The 20,889-nt window shown below is 49.1% G+C and overlaps 10 non-coding genes and 1 pseudogene across 10 annotated transcripts; all 11 read left to right on the top strand.

The window, feature by feature from the left end:
* Positions 1 to 5,083: 5,083 nt before the first annotated feature.
* Positions 5,084 to 5,274, top strand: LOC141208427 (U2 spliceosomal RNA). Its single transcript, XR_012278656.1, has one exon. It is a non-coding gene; the product is annotated as a U2 spliceosomal RNA (small nuclear RNA).
* Positions 5,275 to 6,393: 1,119 nt separating this feature from the next.
* On the top strand, positions 6,394 to 6,584 carry LOC141208426 (U2 spliceosomal RNA). The gene has a single exon (XR_012278655.1). It is a non-coding gene; the product is annotated as a U2 spliceosomal RNA (small nuclear RNA).
* A 1,124-nt stretch (positions 6,585 to 7,708) lies between these two features.
* Positions 7,709 to 7,899, top strand: LOC141208425 (U2 spliceosomal RNA). The gene has a single exon (XR_012278654.1). It is a non-coding gene; the product is annotated as a U2 spliceosomal RNA (small nuclear RNA).
* Positions 7,900 to 9,016: 1,117 nt separating this feature from the next.
* On the top strand, positions 9,017 to 9,207 carry LOC141208424 (U2 spliceosomal RNA). The gene has a single exon (XR_012278653.1). It is a non-coding gene; the product is annotated as a U2 spliceosomal RNA (small nuclear RNA).
* Positions 9,208 to 10,328: 1,121 nt separating this feature from the next.
* On the top strand, positions 10,329 to 10,519 carry LOC141210076 (U2 spliceosomal RNA). Its single transcript, XR_012280256.1, has one exon. It is a non-coding gene; the product is annotated as a U2 spliceosomal RNA (small nuclear RNA).
* Positions 10,520 to 11,637: 1,118 nt separating this feature from the next.
* LOC141208241 (U2 spliceosomal RNA) lies at positions 11,638 to 11,828 on the top strand. The gene has a single exon (XR_012278475.1). It is a non-coding gene; the product is annotated as a U2 spliceosomal RNA (small nuclear RNA).
* A 1,122-nt stretch (positions 11,829 to 12,950) lies between these two features.
* LOC141209938 (U2 spliceosomal RNA) lies at positions 12,951 to 13,141 on the top strand. Its single transcript, XR_012280123.1, has one exon. It is a non-coding gene; the product is annotated as a U2 spliceosomal RNA (small nuclear RNA).
* A 1,125-nt stretch (positions 13,142 to 14,266) lies between these two features.
* LOC141208423 (U2 spliceosomal RNA) lies at positions 14,267 to 14,457 on the top strand. The gene has a single exon (XR_012278652.1). It is a non-coding gene; the product is annotated as a U2 spliceosomal RNA (small nuclear RNA).
* A 1,120-nt stretch (positions 14,458 to 15,577) lies between these two features.
* Positions 15,578 to 15,768, top strand: LOC141210022 (U2 spliceosomal RNA). The gene has a single exon (XR_012280203.1). It is a non-coding gene; the product is annotated as a U2 spliceosomal RNA (small nuclear RNA).
* A 1,120-nt stretch (positions 15,769 to 16,888) lies between these two features.
* LOC141210021 (U2 spliceosomal RNA) lies at positions 16,889 to 17,079 on the top strand. The gene has a single exon (XR_012280202.1). It is a non-coding gene; the product is annotated as a U2 spliceosomal RNA (small nuclear RNA).
* A 1,120-nt stretch (positions 17,080 to 18,199) lies between these two features.
* LOC141210737 (U2 spliceosomal RNA) lies at positions 18,200 to 18,277 on the top strand (annotated as a pseudogene).
* The last annotated feature ends 2,612 nt before the right edge of the window (positions 18,278 to 20,889 follow it).

Here is a 20,889-nt window from a genome sequence, read left to right as displayed (position 1 = left end):
GACCAGGGACGGCTGTATCGGGTAACGGTCCAGCAGGGTTCACCGGAGGCGTGGCCCAGGGACCGACAGTTAGTGGTACCCTATCCGTTCAGGGCGGAATTGTTGCGGATCGCACACGAGATTCCGATGGCCGGACACCTAGGGATCGCTAAAACCAAGGCCAGGATAGCTCAGCATTTCTACTGGCCTGGGATGGGAGCCGCGGTGGGTGCCTACTGCCGTTCGTGTGACACCTGTCAGAGGGTGGGGAAGGCGGGGCCGCGCCCCAAAGCCCCACTGGTAACTCTGCCAATCATCGAAGAGCCTTTCTCGAGGGTCGCTGTGGATCTTATTGGACCTCTGTCCACTCCCAGCCACTCCGGGAAATGCTTCATACTCACGGTAGTGGACTATGCCACCCGGTACCCGGAAGCGGTAGCTTTGTCGTCCATTCGGGCCGACAAGGTGGCTACCGCCTTACTGGAGATCTTCTCCAGAGTGGGTTTCCCCCAAGAAATGCTCACCGACCGAGGGACCCAGTTCATGTCGCGGCTGATGGAGTCCCTCTGTAAGCAAATGCAGGTGCAACATCTGGTGGCCAGCCCGTATCACCCACAGACTAATGGCCTGTGTGAGCGGTTCAATGGCACCTTAAAGCAGATGCTTAAGATGTTGGTCGACTCCCACGGGAGAGACTGGGAGCGTTACCTCCCACACCTCCTATTTGCTTACCGGGAGGTTCCGCAGGCCTCAACGGGGTTCTCCCCCTTTGAGCTCCTGTACGGGCGACGGGTACGGGGCCCCCTGGCTCTGGTGAAGGAAGCATGGGAAGGGGATTTGGCCACCCCCGAGGTGTCGGTCATCGAGTATGTCGTGCGCCACCGGGACAGGATGATGGCCTTGGCAAAGCTGGTGCAGGACAATATGGCCCAGGCCCAGGCCGACCAGAAGCGGTGGTACGACCAGAATGCTTGTGAGAGGACCTACCAGGTGGGTCAAAAGGTGTGGGTACTGGTCCCCGTACCACAGAACAAGCTTCAGGCAGCCTGGGAAGGTCCCTACTTCGTGCACCAGAAACTCAACGCCGTCACCTATCTGGTCACCCTGGATCACGCCCGTGGAAGGAGGAAGACCTTCCACGTGAACATGATGAAGGCTCATCATGAGCGGGAAGCGACTGCCCACCCAGTGTGCAACCTTCCCGAGGAAGGAGAGGTAGAAACCCTCCTGGATCTGCTCACCCAAGCCAAGGCGGGTGGGTCCATCGAGGATGTGGGGGTTGGCCACCAGCTCACGGAGGACCAACGGTCCCAGCTGGGGACCACCCTGCACCCCTTCCGGGGGCTGTTCAGCAGCCTGCCCGGAAGGACTGAGATGGCTGTCCACGACGTGGACACTGGCGATCACCCGCCGATCCGGCGTTCAGCATATCGGGTCTCTTTCGAGGTGCAGGGAAACATGCGCCAAGAGATAGACGAGATGCTGAAGCTGGGGGTGATCCAGGCATCCAGCAGCGCGTGGGCCTCGCCTGTAGTCCTCGTACCAAAGAAGGACCGAACTACACGGTTCTGCGTGGACTACCGGGGGCTCAACGCTGTAACGGCCACCGATGCGTTCCCCATACCACGCATCGATGACCTGCTCGATCGGATGGCCGGGGCTAAGTACCTGACCATCATGGATCTGAGCCGGGGGTACTGGCAGATTCCTCTGACCCCCGCGGCAAGGGAACGCTCTGCCTTTATCACCCCTTTTGGACTGTACGAGTCCACAGTGATGCCATTCGGCATGAAGAATGCCCCTGCCACTTTTCAGCGGATGGTCAATACGCTGCTTGAGGGACTTGAAGGGTACGCGGCTGCGTACTTGGACGATATTGCAGTCTTCAGTCCCACTTGGGAGGATCACCTAGAGCACCTGCGGCAGGTGCTCGGTCGGATCCACCGGGCAGGCTTGACCATCAAGCCGGAAAAGTGCCAGCTGGGCATGAGTGAGGTCCTCTACCTGGGTCACCGGGTAGGCGGGGGGGTTCTGAAGCCAGAACCTGGGAAAGTGGATGCCATCGCATCCTGGCCCACTCCTAGGACCAAAAAGCAGGTGATGTCCTTCTTGGGGACCGCCGGGTACTATAGGAGGTTCGTCCCTCACTATAGCACCCTGGCCAAGCCCCTGACGGACCTCACCAAGAAGAAGCTGCCCGTCGCAGTCGACTGGACAGTCGCCTGCGAGACAGCTTTCGGGGCACTCAAGGCCGCCCTAAGTAGCTCCCCTGTACTGCAAGCTGCCGACTTCGACCGGCCGTTTGTGGTACAGACCGACGCCAGTGACTTTGGCCTCGGTGCTGTGCTAAGTCAGGTCAACACGACAGGCCAGGAACATCCTGTCTTGTACCTGAGCAGGAAGCTACTGCCCCGGGAGGTGGCTTACTCCACGGTGGAAAAAGAATGCCTGGCAATTGTATGGGCCCTGCAGCGTCTGCAGCCCTACTTGTACGGGAGCCATTTCACCGTGGAGAAGGACCACAACCCCCTCAGCTGGTTACACACGGTCTCTGGGTCGAATGGCAGGTTGCTACGCTGGAGCCTCGCTCTCCAGCAGTACCACTTCTCCATTCGCCACAGAAGAGGCCGTGACCACGGTAACGCTGACGGGTTATCCCGGCAAGGGGAGGGTGCAGAAGGACGCACGGGGGAACACAGGAATGTGCTACCCCCTCGCGCCCTCGTATAGGGGGAGGTGTGATGAACCTGTAGCCGCCATCTTGGTAATGATAAATCATATCCAGGGATGGCCACACTTCAGCAGCCCCCACCCTTGGGACCTTCTGTTAAAACGTCAACTAGATAGTTTCCCCCCATCCAGGCTCCTGTAAGATAAGAAGCCTACTTAACACTTGAATGCTAGGAGCTTCAAAGACTTCGAGAGGAAACACAGCCAGCAGGGGGGGGTGCTTCGTCTATCTGTACCTGACCATTTGTCCCATAGGACTAGTTTCTTTGTCTGTCACAAGCATGGAGGCATAAGATATAGAAACATGAATAGTACACGCATGTTGCGTGGGATGGGCCAATAAAAAAATATCACGGCGTCCCGGAGCCATTGCGCACACAAGCCTCCGCGGTAGACGTTTGTACGTGCTCTGGAAGCCAAGATATAGCGCGGAGCCATTCCTGAGGACCGTATGGTATCATAATTGATATCAAAAGGTCGGTTACGGCGGCCCGAATCCATGGGAACCCCTGGGGGTATCATGAGACCATCCCAGAAGAAGTTATTGGGTTCCATAGAATTTGGGCTTCTGATCGAAGTTAGACCTGAGGGTGGAGACTGAGCCAGCTGACCTCACCAGCAGTGGGCGGGACGGGGCAGGTAAGATAGCAGGACAGACAAGAGATAAGTCAGTTTTTGACCCAAGAGTGGTGTGCTGAACATCTGAGCACCAGCTGAGGCCACCAAGGGGAGGAGCAGTTTGACCATGCGGTGGTAGGCCTCAGCCTGTAACAAAGAACCGTGCCTGCGACCGCAGAATCCTCTCCCTGCGTCACAAGAAAATCAAGAAACCGGTAACTGATACGCTGTGGTGATTCTGTGTGTTGTATTCCATTGTTGTATAGTTTAGCCTGACCTTATACCTGTGTATATTTAGTTGTATATCGTGTATCTAGTGTATTATTATAATCAATTACCTCAAGTAATTGTGGGCCCGCCTTTTATTCTGCATAACGAACGCACGTCCGTGTGAGCTCGGCTCAAGCCAAAAACGCTACCCAGGGTTGGTTCCTGACCCGATATAGGCCCATTCACGGACTGGGCGTATATCTAAAATAGGGACTGGTGGCAGCATACCAACTGGGGATTGGGGAAGGCTGGTAGTGACGGTCGGAGGTTCAGATATATATATTCCTGGCGCGGCCAAGGAAGATATATATATACCGCCCTCACTACAGAGGGCCCCGATACCCAGTAGGTTACAGGACAGTCTCCCTGGCGACCGCTTATCCTAGGTGCAGTTCCTTGACTGACCTGAGGCTAAGAGGGCGCTAGCGAGTTGTGCTGTGTAGTGACGTTACGGTTTAGTGACGTTGAAGGGATAACACACTACCGTGTTCCCTGCGCTGGTTGCAGCTTCCTGGCACTACTTTCTCTAGGTGCAGTACCTTGACTGACCTGAGAGGTAAGGGGGCGCCAGAGAGCTGAACCCACCGGCCGGCTTTCATCACAACTTCCTTTTGGATAAACAGACATATTAGGCAAGCATTTTGGAGCTTTCACCTAAATAACTACAGGTGGTGAGATAAGCTGCACAATATAATTGACCTTTCAGTATATTGTTGCACACACACCATCTATTTAGCAAATGCCCTTGTTATCAACAGCAGCCTTTTAAACTCACCTGAGCTAACAGGTATGTGAGCTGGTTACTCTGCTGCGCTTAAAATTTCTTTTTTGGTTTGCTACAATGCCTTTTCTGAAACGTTGTCTCCCTCTGCTGGAACACTGACTTCTTTCATTTAATGCCTGCAGACTATAAAAGAGAAACCAACCCAAAAAGTTTGGTTGATTAGTCTGTGGCATTCTTTTAAACTGTTGCTTATGGCGGTCTCTGTGAGCTTCTCAGTGACATTCAGCCATCCAGGTATCCCGCCTGCAGTAGACGGAATGTGGCAATGGAACGCTGGCTGCGCGTGTCATAATAGGCTCTGAGCCTTTATATACCTGCGCACAGCAGCAGCCACCTTCAGTCTGCTGCTGGACAGCCAGCAGCAGCAGCAGCAGGAGAGGTAATTAATCAGCAACCCTCCTGCTAAGGGTAGACAGCTGCTCGTTCCACCCCCCCCCCCCCCGCCTTAATTGGTTCTCCTCCCTTCCAACGGTGTTGAGGCGGGTGGGAACAGCCGGGGGTTGAGGGTACTGTGCTAAAAGAGGTGGAGTTATGCAGATCTAAAACGCGTGGATTGCAGCAGCAGCAAGCCGAAAAGTGCAGGCATGTGAGGGATCTAGAGGTTGACAGCATGTCTTCTTAACGGGAGTCCAGGTGGCCATCTCCACAAATGGACTTTTCAGAATCCTTGGGTGGCACCGTAGTCGGAAACCAATTCTGGTTATCGCTTCTCGGCCTTTTGGCTAAGATCAAGTGTAGTATCTGTTCTTATCAGTTTAATATCTGATACGTCCCCTATCTGGGGACCATATATTAAATGGATTTTTAGAACAGGGAGATGGAAAAAGAGCTTGCTCTGTCCACTCCACGCATTGACCTGGTATTGCAGTATCTCCAGGACCGGTGCACCCCTTCTTTAATGCAGTTTCTAAAATCAGAAAGAATTGAATTCAATGCTTTTTGTTCATTTTGCTTGTTTGTCGGATTTTGGGATGGACTCTTTGGCTTTGCTTTTCTTCTCCTCATTGGATTTTTCATGTTAAAAGTTGCAGAAGCCAGATGACAAGCTCATTTTGGTTCAACTTCAGCAACTGTGCATTGCATTGCCATGTAATGTAATGTAATGCAATGCTATCTATCTAGCACTCCCTCTATACTTCCTTTTGGATAAACAGACATATTAGGCAAGCATTTTGGAGCTTTCACCTAAATAACTACAGGTGGTGAGATAAGCTGCACAATATAATTGACCTTTCAGTATATTGTTGCACACACACCATCTATTTAGCAAATGCCCTTGTTATCAACAGCAGCCTTTTAAACTCACCTGAGCTAACAGGTATGTGAGCTGGTTACTCTGCTGCGCTTAAAATTTCTTTTTTGGTTTGCTACAATGCCTTTTCTGAAACGTTGTCTCCCTCTGCTGGAACACTGACTTCTTTCATTTAATGCCTGCAGACTATAAAAGAGAAACCAACCCAAAAAGTTTGGTTGATTAGTCTGTGGCATTCTTTTAAACTGTTGCTTATGGCGGTCTCTGTGAGCTTCTCAGTGACATTCAGCCATCCAGGTATCCCGCCTGCAGTAGACGGAATGTGGCAATGGAACGCTGGCTGCGCGTGTCATAATAGGCTCTGAGCCTTTATATACCTGCGCACAGCAGCAGCCACCTTCAGTCTGCTGCTGGACAGCCAGCAGCAGCAGCAGCAGGAGAGGTAATTAATCAGCAACCCTCCTGCTAAGGGTAGACAGCTGCTCGTTCCACCCCCCCCCGCCTTAATTGGTTCTCCTCCCTTCCAACGGCGTTGAGGCGGGTGGGAACAGCCGGGGGTTGAGGGTACTGTGCTAAAAGAGGTGGAGTTATGCAGATCTAAAACGCGTGGATTGCAGCAGCAGCAAGCCGAAAAGTGCAGGCATGTGAGGGATCTAGAGGTTGACAGCATGTCTTCTTAACGGGAGTCCAGGTGGCCATCTCCACAAATGGACTTTTCAGAATCCTTGGGTGGCACCGTAGTCGGAAACCAATTCTGGTTATCGCTTCTCGGCCTTTTGGCTAAGATCAAGTGTAGTATCTGTTCTTATCAGTTTAATATCTGATACGTCCCCTATCTGGGGACCATATATTAAATGGATTTTTAGAACAGGGAGATGGAAAAAGAGCTTGCTCTGTCCACTCCACGCATTGACCTGGTATTGCAGTATCTCCAGGACCGGTGCACCCCTTCTTTAATGCAGTTTCTAAAATCAGAAAGAATTGAATTCAATGCTTTTTGTTCATTTTGCTTGTTTGTCGGATTTTGGGATGGACTCTTTGGCTTTGCTTTTCTTCTCCTCATTGGATTTTTCATGTTAAAAGTTGCAGAAGCCAGATGACAAGCTCATTTTGGTTCAACTTCAGCAACTGTGCATTGCATTGCCATGTAATGTAATGTAATGCAATGCTATCTATCTAGCTCTCCCTCTATACTTCCTTTTGGATAAACAGACATATTAGGCAAGCATTTTGGAGCTTTCACCTAAATAACTACAGGTGGTGAGATAAGCTGCACAATATAATTGACCTTTCAGTATATTGTTGCACACACACCATCTATTTAGCAAATGCCCTTGTTATCAACAGCAGCCTTTTAAACTCACCTGAGCTAACAGGTATGTGAGCTGGTTACTCTGCTGCGCTTAAAATTTCTTTTTTGGTTTGCTACAATGCCTTTTCTGAAACGTTGTCTCCCTCTGCTGGAACACTGACTTCTTTCATTTAATGCCTGCAGACTATAAAAGAGAAACCAACCCAAAAAGTTTGGTTGATTAGTCTGTGGCATTCTTTTAAACTGTTGCTTATGGCGGTCTCTGTGAGCTTCTCAGTGACATTCAGCCATCCAGGTATCCCGCCTGCAGTAGACGGAATGTGGCAATGGAACGCTGGCTGCACGTGTCATAATAGGCTCTGAGCCTTTATATACCTGCGCACAGCAGCAGCCACCTTCAGTCTGCTGCTGGACAGCCAGCAGCAGCAGCAGCAGGAGAGGTAATTAATCAGCAACCCTCCTGCTAAGGGTAGACAGCTGCTCGTTCCACCCCCCCCCCCCCCGCCTTAATTGGTTCTCCTCCCTTCCAACGGTGTTGAGGCGGGTGGGAACAGCCGGGGGTTGAGGGTACTGTGCTAAAAGAGGTGGAGTTATGCAGATCTAAAACGCGTGGATTGCAGCAGCAGCAAGCCGAAAAGTGCAGGCATGTGAGGGATCTAGAGGTTGACAGCATGTCTTCTTAACGGGAGTCCAGGTGGCCATCTCCACAAATGGACTTTTCAGAATCCTTGGGTGGCACCGTAGTCGGAAACCAATTCTGGTTATCGCTTCTCGGCCTTTTGGCTAAGATCAAGTGTAGTATCTGTTCTTATCAGTTTAATATCTGATACGTCCCCTATCTGGGGACCATATATTAAATGGATTTTTAGAACAGGGAGATGGAAAAAGAGCTTGCTCTGTCCACTCCACGCATTGACCTGGTATTGCAGTATCTCCAGGACCGGTGCACCCCTTCTTTAATGCAGTTTCTAAAATCAGAAAGAATTGAATTCAATGCTTTTTGTTCATTTTGCTTGTTTGTCGGATTTTGGGATGGACTCTTTGGCTTTGCTTTTCTTCTCCTCATTGGATTTTTCATGTTAAAAGTTGCAGAAGCCAGATGAGAAGCTCATTTTGGTTCAACTTCAGCAACTGTGCATTGCATTGCCATGTAATGTAATGTAATGCAATGCTATCTATCTAGCTCTCCCTCTATACTTCCTTTTGGATAAACAGACATATTAGGCAAGCATTTTGGAGCTTTCACCTAAATAACTACAGGTGGTGAGATAAGCTGCACAATATAATTGACCTTTCAGTATATTGTTGCACACACACCATCTATTTAGCAAATGCCCTTGTTATCAACAGCAGCCTTTTAAACTCACCTGAGCTAACAGGTATGTGAGCTGGTTACTCTGCTGCGCTTAAAATTTCTTTTTTGGTTTGCTACAATGCCTTTTCTGAAACGTTGTCTCCCTCTGCTGGAACACTGACTTCTTTCATTTAATGCCTGCAGACTATAAAAGAGAAACCAACCCAAAAAGTTTGGTTGATTAGTCTGTGGCATTCTTTTAAACTGTTGCTTATGGCGGTCTCTGTGAGCTTCTCAGTGACATTCAGCCATCCAGGTATCCCGCCTGCAGTAGACGGAATGTGGCAATGGAACGCTGGCTGCGCGTGTCATAATAGGCTCTGAGCCTTTATATACCTGCGCACAGCAGCAGCCACCTTCAGTCTGCTGCTGGACAGCCAGCAGCAGCAGCAGGAGAGGTAATTAATCAGCAACCCTCCTGCTAAGGGTAGACAGCTGCTCGTTCCACCCCCCCCCCGCCTTAATTGGTTCTCCTCCCTTCCAACGGTGTTGAGGCGGGTGGGAACAGCCGGGGGTTGAGGGTACTGTGCTAAAAGAGGTGGAGTTATGCAGATCTAAAACGCGTGGATTGCAGCAGAAGCAAGCCGAAAAGTGCAGGCATGTGAGGGATCTAGAGGTTGACAGCATGTCTTCTTAACGGGAGTCCAGGTGGCCATCTCCACAAATGGACTTTTCAGAATCCTTGGGTGGCACCGTAGTCGGAAACCAATTCTGGTTATCGCTTCTCGGCCTTTTGGCTAAGATCAAGTGTAGTATCTGTTCTTATCAGTTTAATATCTGATACGTCCCCTATCTGGGGACCATATATTAAATGGATTTTTAGAACAGGGAGATGGAAAAAGAGCTTGCTCTGTCCACTCCACGCATTGACCTGGTATTGCAGTATCTCCAGGACCGGTGCACCCCTTCTTTAATGCAGTTTCTAAAATCAGAAAGAATTGAATTCAATGCTTTTTGTTCATTTTGCTTGTTTGTCGGATTTTGGGATGGACTCTTTGGCTTTGCTTTTCTTCTCCTCATTGGATTTTTCATGTTAAAAGTTGCAGAAGCCAGATGACAAGCTCATTTTGGTTCAACTTCAGCAACTGTGCATTGCATTGCCATGTAATGTAATGTAATGCAATGCTATCTATCTAGCTCTCCCTCTATACTTCCTTTTGGATAAACAGACATATTAGGCAAGCATTTTGGAGCTTTCACCTAAATAACTACAGGTGGTGAGATAAGCTGCACAATATAATTGACCTTTCAGTATATTGTTGCACACACACCATCTATTTAGCAAATGCCCTTGTTATCAACAGCAGCCTTTTAAACTCACCTGAGCTAACAGGTATGTGAGCTGGTTACTCTGCTGCGCTTAAAATTTCTTTTTTGGTTTGCTACAATGCCTTTTCTGAAACGTTGTCTCCCTCTGCTGGAACACTGACTTCTTTCATTTAATGCCTGCAGACTATAAAAGAGAAACCAACCCAAAAAGTTTGGTTGATTAGTCTGTGGCATTCTTTTAAACTGTTGCTTATGGCGGTCTCTGTGAGCTTCTCAGTGACATTCAGCCATCCAGGTATCCCGCCTGCAGTAGACGGAATGTGGCAATGGAACGCTGGCTGCGCGTGTCATAATAGGCTCTGAGCCTTTATATACCTGCGCACAGCAGCAGCCACCTTCAGTCTGCTGCTGGACAGCCAGCAGCAGCAGCAGCAGGAGAGGTAATTAATCAGCAACCCTCCTGCTAAGGGTAGACAGCTGCTCGTTCCACCCCCCCCCCCGCCTTAATTGGTTCTCCTCCCTTCCAACGGTGTTGAGGCGGGTGGGAACAGCCGGGGGTTGAGGGTACTGTGCTAAAAGAGGTGGAGTTATGCAGATCTAAAACGCGTGGATTGCAGCAGCAGCAAGCCGAAAAGTGCAGGCATGTGAGGGATCTAGAGGTTGACAGCATGTCTTCTTAACGGGAGTCCAGGTGGCCATCTCCACAAATGGACTTTTCAGAATCCTTGGGTGGCACCGTAGTCGGAAACCAATTCTGGTTATCGCTTCTCGGCCTTTTGGCTAAGATCAAGTGTAGTATCTGTTCTTATCAGTTTAATATCTGATACGTCCCCTATCTGGGGACCATATATTAAATGGATTTTTAGAACAGGGAGATGGAAAAAGAGCTTGCTCTGTCCACTCCACGCATTGACCTGGTATTGCAGTATCTCTAGGACCGGTGCACCCCTTCTTTAATGCAGTTTCTAAAATCAGAAAGAATTGAATTCAATGCTTTTTGTTCATTTTGCTTGTTTGTCGGATTTTGGGATGGACTCTTTGGCTTTGCTTTTCTTCTCCTCATTGGATTTTTCATGTTAAAAGTTGCAGAAGCCAGATGACAAGCTCATTTTGGTTCAACTTCAGCAACTGTGCATTGCATTGCCATGTAATGTAATGTAATGCAATGCTATCTATCTAGCTCTCCCTCTATACTTCCTTTTGGATAAACAGACATATTAGGCAAGCATTTTGGAGCTTTCACCTAAATAACTACAGGTGGTGAGATAAGCTGCACAATATAATTGACCTTTCAGTATATTGTTGCACACACACCATCTATTTAGCAAATGCCCTTGTTATCAACAGCAGCCTTTTAAACTCACCTGAGCTAACAGGTATGTGAGCTGGTTACTCTGCTGCGCTTAAAATTTCTTTTTTGGTTTGCTACAATGCCTTTTCTGAAACGTTGTCTCCCTCTGCTGGAACACTGACTTCTTTCATTTAATGCCTGCAGACTATAAAAGAGAAACCAACCCAAAAAGTTTGGTTGATTAGTCTGTGGCATTCTTTTAAACTGTTGCTTATGGCGGTCTCTGTGAGCTTCTCAGTGACATTCAGCCATCCAGGTATCCCGCCTGCAGTAGACGGAATGTGGCAATGGAACGCTGGCTGCGCGTGTCATAATAGGCTCTGAGCCTTTATATACCTGCGCACAGCAGCAGCCACCTTCAGTCTGCTGCTGGACAGCCAGCAGCAGCAGCAGGAGAGGTAATTAATCAGCAACCCTCCTGCTAAGGGTAGACAGCTGCTCGTTCCACCCCCCCCCCCGCCTTAATTGGTTCTCCTCCCTTCCAACGGTGTTGAGGCGGGTGGGAACAGCCGGGGGTTGAGGGTACTGTGCTAAAAGAGGTGGAGTTATGCAGATCTAAAACGCGTGGATTGCAGCAGCAGCAAGCCGAAAAGTGCAGGCATGTGAGGGATCTAGAGGTTGACAGCATGTCTTCTTAACGGGAGTCCAGGTGGCCATCTCCACAAATGGACTTTTCAGAATCCTTGGGTGGCACCGTAGTCGGAAACCAATTCTGGTTATCGCTTCTCGGCCTTTTGGCTAAGATCAAGTGTAGTATCTGTTCTTATCAGTTTAATATCTGATACGTCCCCTATCTGGGGACCATATATTAAATGGATTTTTAGAACAGGGAGATGGAAAAAGAGCTTGCTCTGTCAACTCCACGCATTGACCTGGTATTGCAGTATCTCCAGGACCGGTGCACCCCTTCTTTAATGCAGTTTCTAAAATCAGAAAGAATTGAATTCAATGCTTTTTGTTCATTTTGCTTGTTTGTCGGATTTTGGGATGGACTCTTTGGCTTTGCTTTTCTTCTCCTCATTGGATTTTTCATGTTAAAAGTTGCAGAAGCCAGATGACAAGCTCATTTTGGTTCAACTTCAGCAACTGTGCATTGCATTGCCATGTAATGTAATGTAATGCAATGCTATCTATCTAGCTCTCCCTCTATACTTCCTTTTGGATAAACAGACATATTAGGCAAGCATTTTGGAGCTTTCACCTAAATAACTACAGGTGGTGAGATAAGCTGCACAATATAATTGACCTTTCAGTATATTGTTGCACACACACCATCTATTTAGCAAATGCCCTTGTTATCAACAGCAGCCTTTTAAACTCACCTGAGCTAACAGGTATGTGAGCTGGTTACTCTGCTGCGCTTAAAATTTCTTTTATGGTTTGCTACAATGCCTTTTCTGAAACGTTGTCTCCCTCTGCTGGAACACTGACTTCTTTCATTTAATGCCTGCAGACTATAAAAGAGAAACCAACCCAAAAAGTTTGGTTGATTAGTCTGTGGCATTCTTTTAAACTGTTGCTTATGGCGGTCTCTGTGAGCTTCTCAGTGACATTCACCCATCCAGGTATCCCGCCTGCAGTAGACGGAATGTGGCAATGGAACGCTGGCTGCGCGTGTCATAATAGGCTCTGAGCCTTTATATACCTGCGCACAGCAGCAGCCACCTTCAGTCTGCTGCTGGACAGCCAGCAGCAGCAGCAGCAGGAGAGGTAATTAATCAGCAACCCTCCTGCTAAGGGTAGACAGCTGCTCGTTCCACCCCCCCCCCCCGCCTTAATTGGTTCTCCTCCCTTCCAACGGTGTTGAGGCGGGTGGGAACAGCCGGGGGTTGAGGGTACTGTGCTAAAAGAGGTGGAGTTGTGCAGATCTAAAACGCGTGGATTGCAGCAGCAGCAAGCCGAAAAGTGCAGGCATGTGAGGGATCTTGAGGTTGACAGCATGTCTTCTTAACGGGAGTCCAGGTGGCCATCTCCACAAATGGACTTTTCAGAATCCTTGGGTGGCACCGTAGTCGGAAACCAATTCTGGTTATCGCTTCTCTGCCTTTTGGCTAAGATCAAGTGTAGTATCTGTTCTTATCAGTTTAATATCTGATACGTCCCCTATCTGGGGACCATATATTAAATGGATTTTTAGAACAGGGAGATGGAAAAAGAGCTTGCTCTGTCCACTCCACGCATTGACCTGGTATTGCAGTATCTCCAGGACCGGTGCACCCCTTCTTTAATGCAGTTTCTAAAATCAGAAAGAATTGAATTCAATGCTTTTTGTTCATTTTGCTTGTTTGTCGGATTTTGGGATGGACTCTTTGGCTTTGCTTTTCTTCTCCTCATTGGATTTTTCATGTTAAAAGTTGCAGAAGCCAGATGACAAGCTCATTTTGGTTCAACTTCAGCAACTGTGCATTGCATTGCCATGTAATGTAATGTAATGCAATGCTATCTATCTAGCTCTCCCTCTATACTTCCTTTTGGATAAACAGACATATTAGGCAAGCATTTTGGAGCTTTCACCTAAATAACTACAGGTGGTGAGATAAGCTGCACAATATAATTGACCTTTCAGTATATTGTTGCACACACACCATCTATTTAGCAAATGCCCTTGTTATCAACAGCAGCCTTTTAAACTCACCTGAGCTAACAGGTATGTGAGCTGGTTACTCTGCTGCGCTTAAAATTTCTTTTTTGGTTTGCTACAATGCCTTTTCTGAAACGTTGTCTCCCTCTGCTGGAACACTGACTTCTTTCATTTAATGCCTGCAGACTATAAAAGAGAAACCAACCCAAAAAGTTTGGTTGATTAGTCTGTGGCATTCTTTTAAACTGTTGCTTATGGCGGTCTCTGTGAGCTTCTCAGTGACATTCAGCCATCCAGGTATCCCGCCTGCAGTAGACGGAATGTGGCAATGGAACGCTGGCTGCGCGTGTCATAATAGGCTCTGAGCCTTTATATACCTGCGCACAGCAGCAGCCACCTTCAGTCTGCTGCTGGACAGCCAGCAGCAGCAGCAGCAGGAGAGGTAATTAATCAGCAACCCTCCTGCTAAGGGTAGACAGCTGCTCGTTCCACCCCCCCCCCCCCCCGCCTTAATTGGTTCTCCTCCCTTCCAACGGAGTTGAGGCGGGTGGGAACAGCCGGGGGTTGAGGGTACTGTGCTAAAAGAGGTGGAGTTATGCAGATCTAAAACGCGTGGATTGCAGCAGCAGCAAGCCGAAAAGTGCAGGCATGTGAGGGATCTAGAGGTTGACAGCATGTCTTCTTAACGGGAGTCCAGGTGGCCATCTCCACAAATGGACTTTTCAGAATCCTTGGGTGGCACCGTAGTCGGAAACCAATTCTGGTTATCGCTTCTCGGCCTTTTGGCTAAGATCAAGTGTAGTATCTGTTCTTATCAGTTTAATATCTGATACGTCCCCTATCTGGGGACCATATATTAAATGGATTTTTAGAACAGGGAGATGGAAAAAGAGCTTGCTCTGTCCACTCCACGCATTGACCTGGTATTGCAGTATCTCCAGGACCGGTGCACCCCTTCTTTAATGCAGTTTCTAAAATCAGAAAGAATTGAATTCAATGCTTTTTGTTCATTTTGCTTGTTTGTCGGATTTTGGGATGGACTCTTTGGCTTTGCTTTTCTTCTCCTCATTGGATTTTTCATGTTAAAAGTTGCAGAAGCCAGATGACAAGCTCATTTTGGTTCAACTTCAGCAACTGTGCATTGCATTGCCATGTAATGTAATGTAATGCAATGCTATCTATCTAGCTCTCCCTCTATACTTCCTTTTGGATAAACAGACATATTAGGCAAGCATTTTGGAGCTTTCACCTAAATAATTACAGGTGGTGAGATAAGCTGCACAATATAATTGACCTTTCAGTATATTGTTGCACACACACCATCTATTTAGCAAATGCCCTTGTTATCAACAGCAGCCTTTTAAACTCACCTGAGCTAACAGGTATGTGAGCTGGTTACTCTGCTGCGCTTAAAATTTCTTTTTTGGTTTGCTACAATGCCTTTTCTGAAACGTTGTCTCCCTCTGCTGGAACACTGACTTCTTTCATTTAATGCCTGCAGACTATAAAAGAGAAACCAACCCAAAAAGTTTGGTTGATTAGTCTGTGGCATTCTTTTAAACTGTTGCTTATGGCGGTCTCTGTGAGCTTCTCAGTGACATTCAGCCATCCAGGTATCCCGCCTGCAGTAGACGGAATGTGGCAATGGAACGCTGGCTGCGCGTGTCATAATAGGCTCTGAGCCTTTATATACCTGCGCACAGCAGCAGCCACCTTCAGTCTGCTGCTGGACAGCCAGCAGCAGCAGCAGCAGGAGAGGTAATTAATCAGCAACCCTCCTGCTAAGGGTTGACAGCTGCTCGTTCCACCCCCCCCCCGCCTTAATTGGTTCTCCTCCCTTCCAACGGTGTTGAGGCGGGTGGGAACAGCCGGGGGTTGAGGGTACTGTGCTAAAAGAGGTGGAGTTATGCAGATCTAAAACGCGTGGATTGCAGCAGCAGCAAGCCGAAAAGTGCAGGCATGTGAGGGATCTAGAGGTTGACAGCATGTCTTCTTAACGGGAGTCCAGGTGGCCATCTCCACAAATGGACTTTTCAGAATCCTTGGGTGGCACCGTAGTCGGAAACCAATTCTGGTTATCGCTTCTCGGCCTTTTGGCTAAGATCAAGTGTAGTATCTGTTCTTATCAGTTTAATATCTGATACGTCCCCTATCTGGGGATCATATATTAAATGGATTTTTAGAACAGGGAGATGGAAAAAGAGCTTGCTCTGTCCACTCCACGCATTGACCTGGTATTGCAGTATCTCCAGGACCGGTGCACCCCTTCTTTAATGCAGTTTCTAAAATCAGAAAGAATTGAATTCAATGCTTTTTGTTTATTTTGCTTGTTTGTCGGATTTTGGGATGGACTCTTTGGCTTTGCTTTTCTTCTCCTCATTGGATTTTTCATGTTAAAAGTTGCAGAAGCCAGATGACAAGCTCATTTTGGTTCAACTTCAGCAACTGTGCATTGCATTGCCATGTAATGTAATGTAATGCAATGCTATCTATCTAGCTCTCCCTCTATACTTCCTTTTGGATAAACAGACATATTAGGCAAGCATTTTGGAGCTTTCACCTAAATAACTACAGGTGGTGAGATAAGCTGCACAATATAATTGACCTTTCAGTATATTGTTGCACACACACCATCTATTTAGCAAATGCCCTTGTTATCAACAGCAGCCTTTTAAACTCACCTGAGCTAACAGGTATGTGAGCTGGTTACTCTGCTGCGCTTAAAATTTCTTTTTTGGTTTGCTACAATGCCTTTTCTGAAACGTTGTCTCCCTCTGCTGGAACACTGACTTCTTTCATTTAATGCCTGCAGACTATAAAAGAGAAACCAACCCAAAAAGTTTGGTTGATTAGTCTGTGGCATTCTTTTAAACTGTTGCTTATGGCGGTCTCTGTGAGCTTCTCAGTGACATTCAGCCATCCAGGTATCCCGCCTGCAGTAGACGGAATGTGGCAATGGAACGCTGGCTGCGCGTGTCATAATAGGCTCTGAGCCTTTATATACCTGCGCACAGCAGCAGCCACCTTCAGTCTGCTGCTGGACAGCCAGCAGCAGCAGCAGCAGGAGAGGTAATTAATCAGCAACCCTCCTGCTAAGGGTAGACAGCTGCTCGTTCCACCCCCCCCCCGCCTTAATTGGTTCTCCTCCCTTCCAACGGTGTTGAGGCGTGTGGGAACAGCCGGGGGTTGAGGGTACTGTGCTAAAAGAGGTGGAGTTATGCAGATCTAAAACGCGTGGATTGCAGCAGCAGCAAGCCGAAAAGTGCAGGCATGTGAGGGATCTAGAGGTTGACAGCATGTCTTCTTAACGGGAGTCCAGGTGGCCATCTCCACAAATGGACTTTTCAGAATCCTTGGGTGGCACCGTAGTCGGAAACCAATTCTGGTTATCGCTTCTCGGCCTTTTGGCTAAGATCAAGTGTAGTATCTGTTCTTATCAGTTTAATATCTGATACGTCCCCTATCTGGGGATCATATATTAAATGGATTTTTAGAACAGGGAGATGGAAAAAGAGCTTGCTCTGTCCACTCCACGCATTGACCTGGTATTGCAGTATCTCCAGGACCGGTGCACCCCTTCTTTAATGCAGTTTCTAAAATCAGAAAGAATTGAATTCAATGCTTTTTGTTCATTTTGCTTGTTTGTCGGATTTTGGGATGGACTCTTTGGCTTTGCTTTTCTTCTCCTCATTGGATTTTTCATGTTAAAAGTTGCAGAAGCCAGATGACAAGCTCATTTTGGTTCAACTTCAGCAACTGTGCATTGCATTGCCATGTAATGTAATGTAATGCAATGCTATCTATCTAGCTCTCCCTCTATACTTCCTTTTGGAGAAACAGACATATTAGGCAAGCATTTTGGAGCTTTCACCTAAATAACTACAGGTGGTGAGATAAGCTGCACAATATAATTGACCTTTCAGTATATTGTTGCACACACACCATCTATTTAGCAAATGCCCTTGTTATCAACAGCAGCCTTTTAAACTCACCTGAGCTAACAGGTATGTGAGCTGGTTACTCTGCTGCGCTTAAAATTTCTTTTTTGGTTTGCTACAATGCCTTTTCTGAAACGTTGTCTCCCTCTGCTGGAACACTGACTTCTTTCATTTAATGCCTGCAGACTATAAAAGAGAAACCAACCCAAAAAGTTTGGTTGATTAGTCTGTGGCATTCTTTTAAACTGTTGCTTATGGCGGTCTCTGTGAGCTTCTCAGTGACATTCAGCCATCCAGGTATCCCGCCTGCAGTAGACGGAATGTGGCAATGGAACGCTGGCTGCGCGTGTCATAATAGGCTCTGAGCCTTTATATACCTGCGCACAGCAGCAGCCACCTTCAGTCTGCTGCTGGACAGCCAGCAGCAGCAGCAGCAGGAGAGGTAATTAATCAGCAACCCTCCTGCTAAGGGTAGACAGCTACTCGTTCCACCCCCCCCCCGCCTTAATTGGTTCTCCTCCCTTCCAACGGTGTTGAGGCGGGTGGGAACAGCCGGGGGTTGAGGGTACTGTGCTAAAAGAGGTGGAGTTATGCAGATCTAAAACGCGTGGATTGCAGCAGCAGCAAGCCGAAAAGTGCAGGCATGTGAGGGATCTAGAGGTTGACAGCATGTCTTCTTAACGGGAGTCCAGGTGGCCATCTCCACAAATGGACTTTTCAGAATCCTTGGGTGGCACCGTAGTCGGAAACCAATTCTGGTTATCGCTTCTCGGCCTTTTGGCTAAGATCAAGTGTAGTATCTGTTCTTTTAAGAACACAAGAGCTACGATCTACACTTGACGAGAGCGATCGAACTCGGAAGGAGAAGAGCTTCGGAGCCCAGCTGACATCGGAGAAGGAAGGCGGATATCGGTGGGAGGAAGAAGCTCTAAAGAATCCAGAAGAAGACGAAGACTCGGAGAAGAATCGGGCTGTCCTGTGGAATCTTCGAGGAAGAAAATCATCGAGACAAAGACCTTTCGGGGAATTTGTCCAGAACACGACGGGAGAAGAATCTGCATAGCTCCACCCATTCCGGGAAGAGTTCCAGATCCAGCTCCAAGAAGTAACTGCAGGAGGAAAGCCATGGCAAGCGCTGCGAGGAAGGCCGAAAAGAAGAGCCTGGAGCAGGGGACAGCCAGGAGGGCCCAGCCAGGAGCCGATTCTGCCCCCAAGGACTCTGCCTCCACGACTGGCCAGCAGAAGGGACCCCAGAAGCCCCGCCACGAAGCTCCAGCCCTGGAGCCATGGATGCGGCAGACGGTGGCCCTGAAGCTGAAGGAAGTGGATGGGAGGGTGCCGGACATGTCCTCGGACGTGTTCTGCCAGAAGATGCTGCTGGATCGAGGCTTCTCCAGGTCGGACACCCTCAGCATCCAGACCTTCTTGACGGGGATCTTCTTCGTCACCTTCGCCACTGTGAACACCTGCAGGAGGTTCTGGGAAATGGTAAGCGCAAAAGGACCGGATAATTCTTTCTCTGCCTTTACAGGTAGCTGCCCTATCCAGAGGGACGAAAGGAGGATCACGGTCTCCATGCGCAACCCGCACACCCCAGGCCAAGACATCTGTACCTTCCTGAGACGCTTCTGTTTGGTTGTGAAGGAACCCTCTCACATCCTGAATGGACTCGGCTTCTGGACAGGTAAGTGGTCAGTGACCGTTAGACTTCACAGGGACCTGGCGTACTCAGACGGACTTCGGCACCTGCCCCCGACATTCTCCCTGGGCAACTCCTACGGCCTCATCTATTACCCGGACATGCCGCGGAACTGCAGGAGATGCGGCAAGAACGGCCACGAGATGAAGGACTGCAAGGAGGATGCCTGCAGGATTTGTCGAGTGACGGGACACAGCTCGAAGGACTGCCCGAAGAAGACGTCCTGCAACCTGTGTGGGCTGGCGGCTCATCTGTACAAGGATTGCCCCAAGCGTGAGAGATCCTGGGCATCGGTGGTTGCGACGACCCCAGCTTCGGAGGACAAGGCCCCGACGACCAGGCCTGTGAAGGTCAAGGACGCGACGACCAAGGCCCCAGCGGCCAAGGCCGAGACGACCAAGGCCAAAGCGGTCAAGGAGTCGGTGGCCAAAGCCCCAGCGACGGTCCCAGCAGCTCCGAAGCAGAAGAAAAAGTCAAAGGAGGGTAAGAGTTCTGTCACCCCTCTCTCGATCCCTCCCCCTGCCACCCCCGTCCAATCCCCCCCCACCCCGGCCACCCCTGCTGAGGATTCCACTTCCTCTTCCTCCTTCCCCTACTCCTCAGCAGGTGTCCTTTCCCCTGCCCCGGCAGCCACTCTCCCTCCCCAGACCATGGTAGCGGTGGAATTAACCTTTCCTCCACCCGCCGCTATCTATTCCGAGGAGGATTTTCCCCTTCTTGTCTCCCCAGTTCCAACCCGGGGAAAGAGGAAGGTGGAGGACAGCCCTGCTACTGAATCCTCCAAAAAGAAGATTCTGGATTTCGTAGGCGAAAAGGAGGATACCCTCCCTGAGCCAGAAGAGATGGAGCACATGGTTGAGACCCTGGTGGCCGAGCCAGAAGAGGAGGAACTGGTGGTCGCCGAGATCGAGGCCGCGCTGCTTGACCAGATGGAGGAAGAGGGCCTGCTGGTGATCCCGTCACCAGCAGTCAACACCGACGAGGGACCACCCGACCGGAGTGGTAACTAAGGTGTATGGCCTGCGCTAACTTTTTCTTTTTTCCCTACATGATGGCTAATATTCACTTATTTTCCATTAATGTCAGGAGCATCAAGGACAAGTTTAGACGTCAGACTATTTATGCCTTCCTTACTTCCCAGTTGTGTGATGTTTATATGTTGCAGGAATGTTCCCTTCCCTCCTCTAGGTCCTTCAAACATCTGGCCAGGGAGTGGTCCCACGGTCCATCCTACTGGTCCGGTGGGGGTGACTGCAAGTCTGCGGGGGTCGCAATTCTGATCAGGGGGGGCGCATTCACGCTTGAGTCCGTCCAGGAGCTCATCTGCGGCAGGGCTCTTGTTGTAGATGGCAACTGGGCGGGAGAACCTGTCAGGTTCATCAACGTGTATGCGTCCCCACTGAAGAATGAGCGTTTGGAGCTTTTCCAGACCCTGCGGCTTCAGCTTGCCACCACCAGGACCTTAGTGATGGCCGGGGATTTCAACTGCCCCATCGAGGAGGATGGTCGTAGTTCTGGCACATCTGCCAAGTTGGACATCACGTCCAAGCTGCTCATCGAGATGGTAACCGAGGCTTCTCTTCAGGATGTGGTGGGCTCCATGGGGAGAGGCTCCACGAACTATTCGTGGAGCCGACCCGATGGCTCACTCCGCTCCAGGATTGACTTTGTGTTCACCTCTCGGGCAGTCAGGCAGAGTAGGCACTCGATGGTCTCCTGCTTCTTCTCCGACCACAGAGCCATTCACTTACA

Source organism: Phyllobates terribilis, unplaced genomic scaffold (assembly GCF_046119375.1).
Source record: "Phyllobates terribilis strain yellow unplaced genomic scaffold, ASM4611937v1 Scaffold_169__1_contigs__length_4117513, whole genome shotgun sequence".
Lineage (NCBI taxonomy): Eukaryota > Metazoa > Chordata > Amphibia > Anura > Dendrobatidae > Phyllobates > Phyllobates terribilis.
This window is presented reverse-complemented; position numbering and strand designations above follow the sequence as displayed.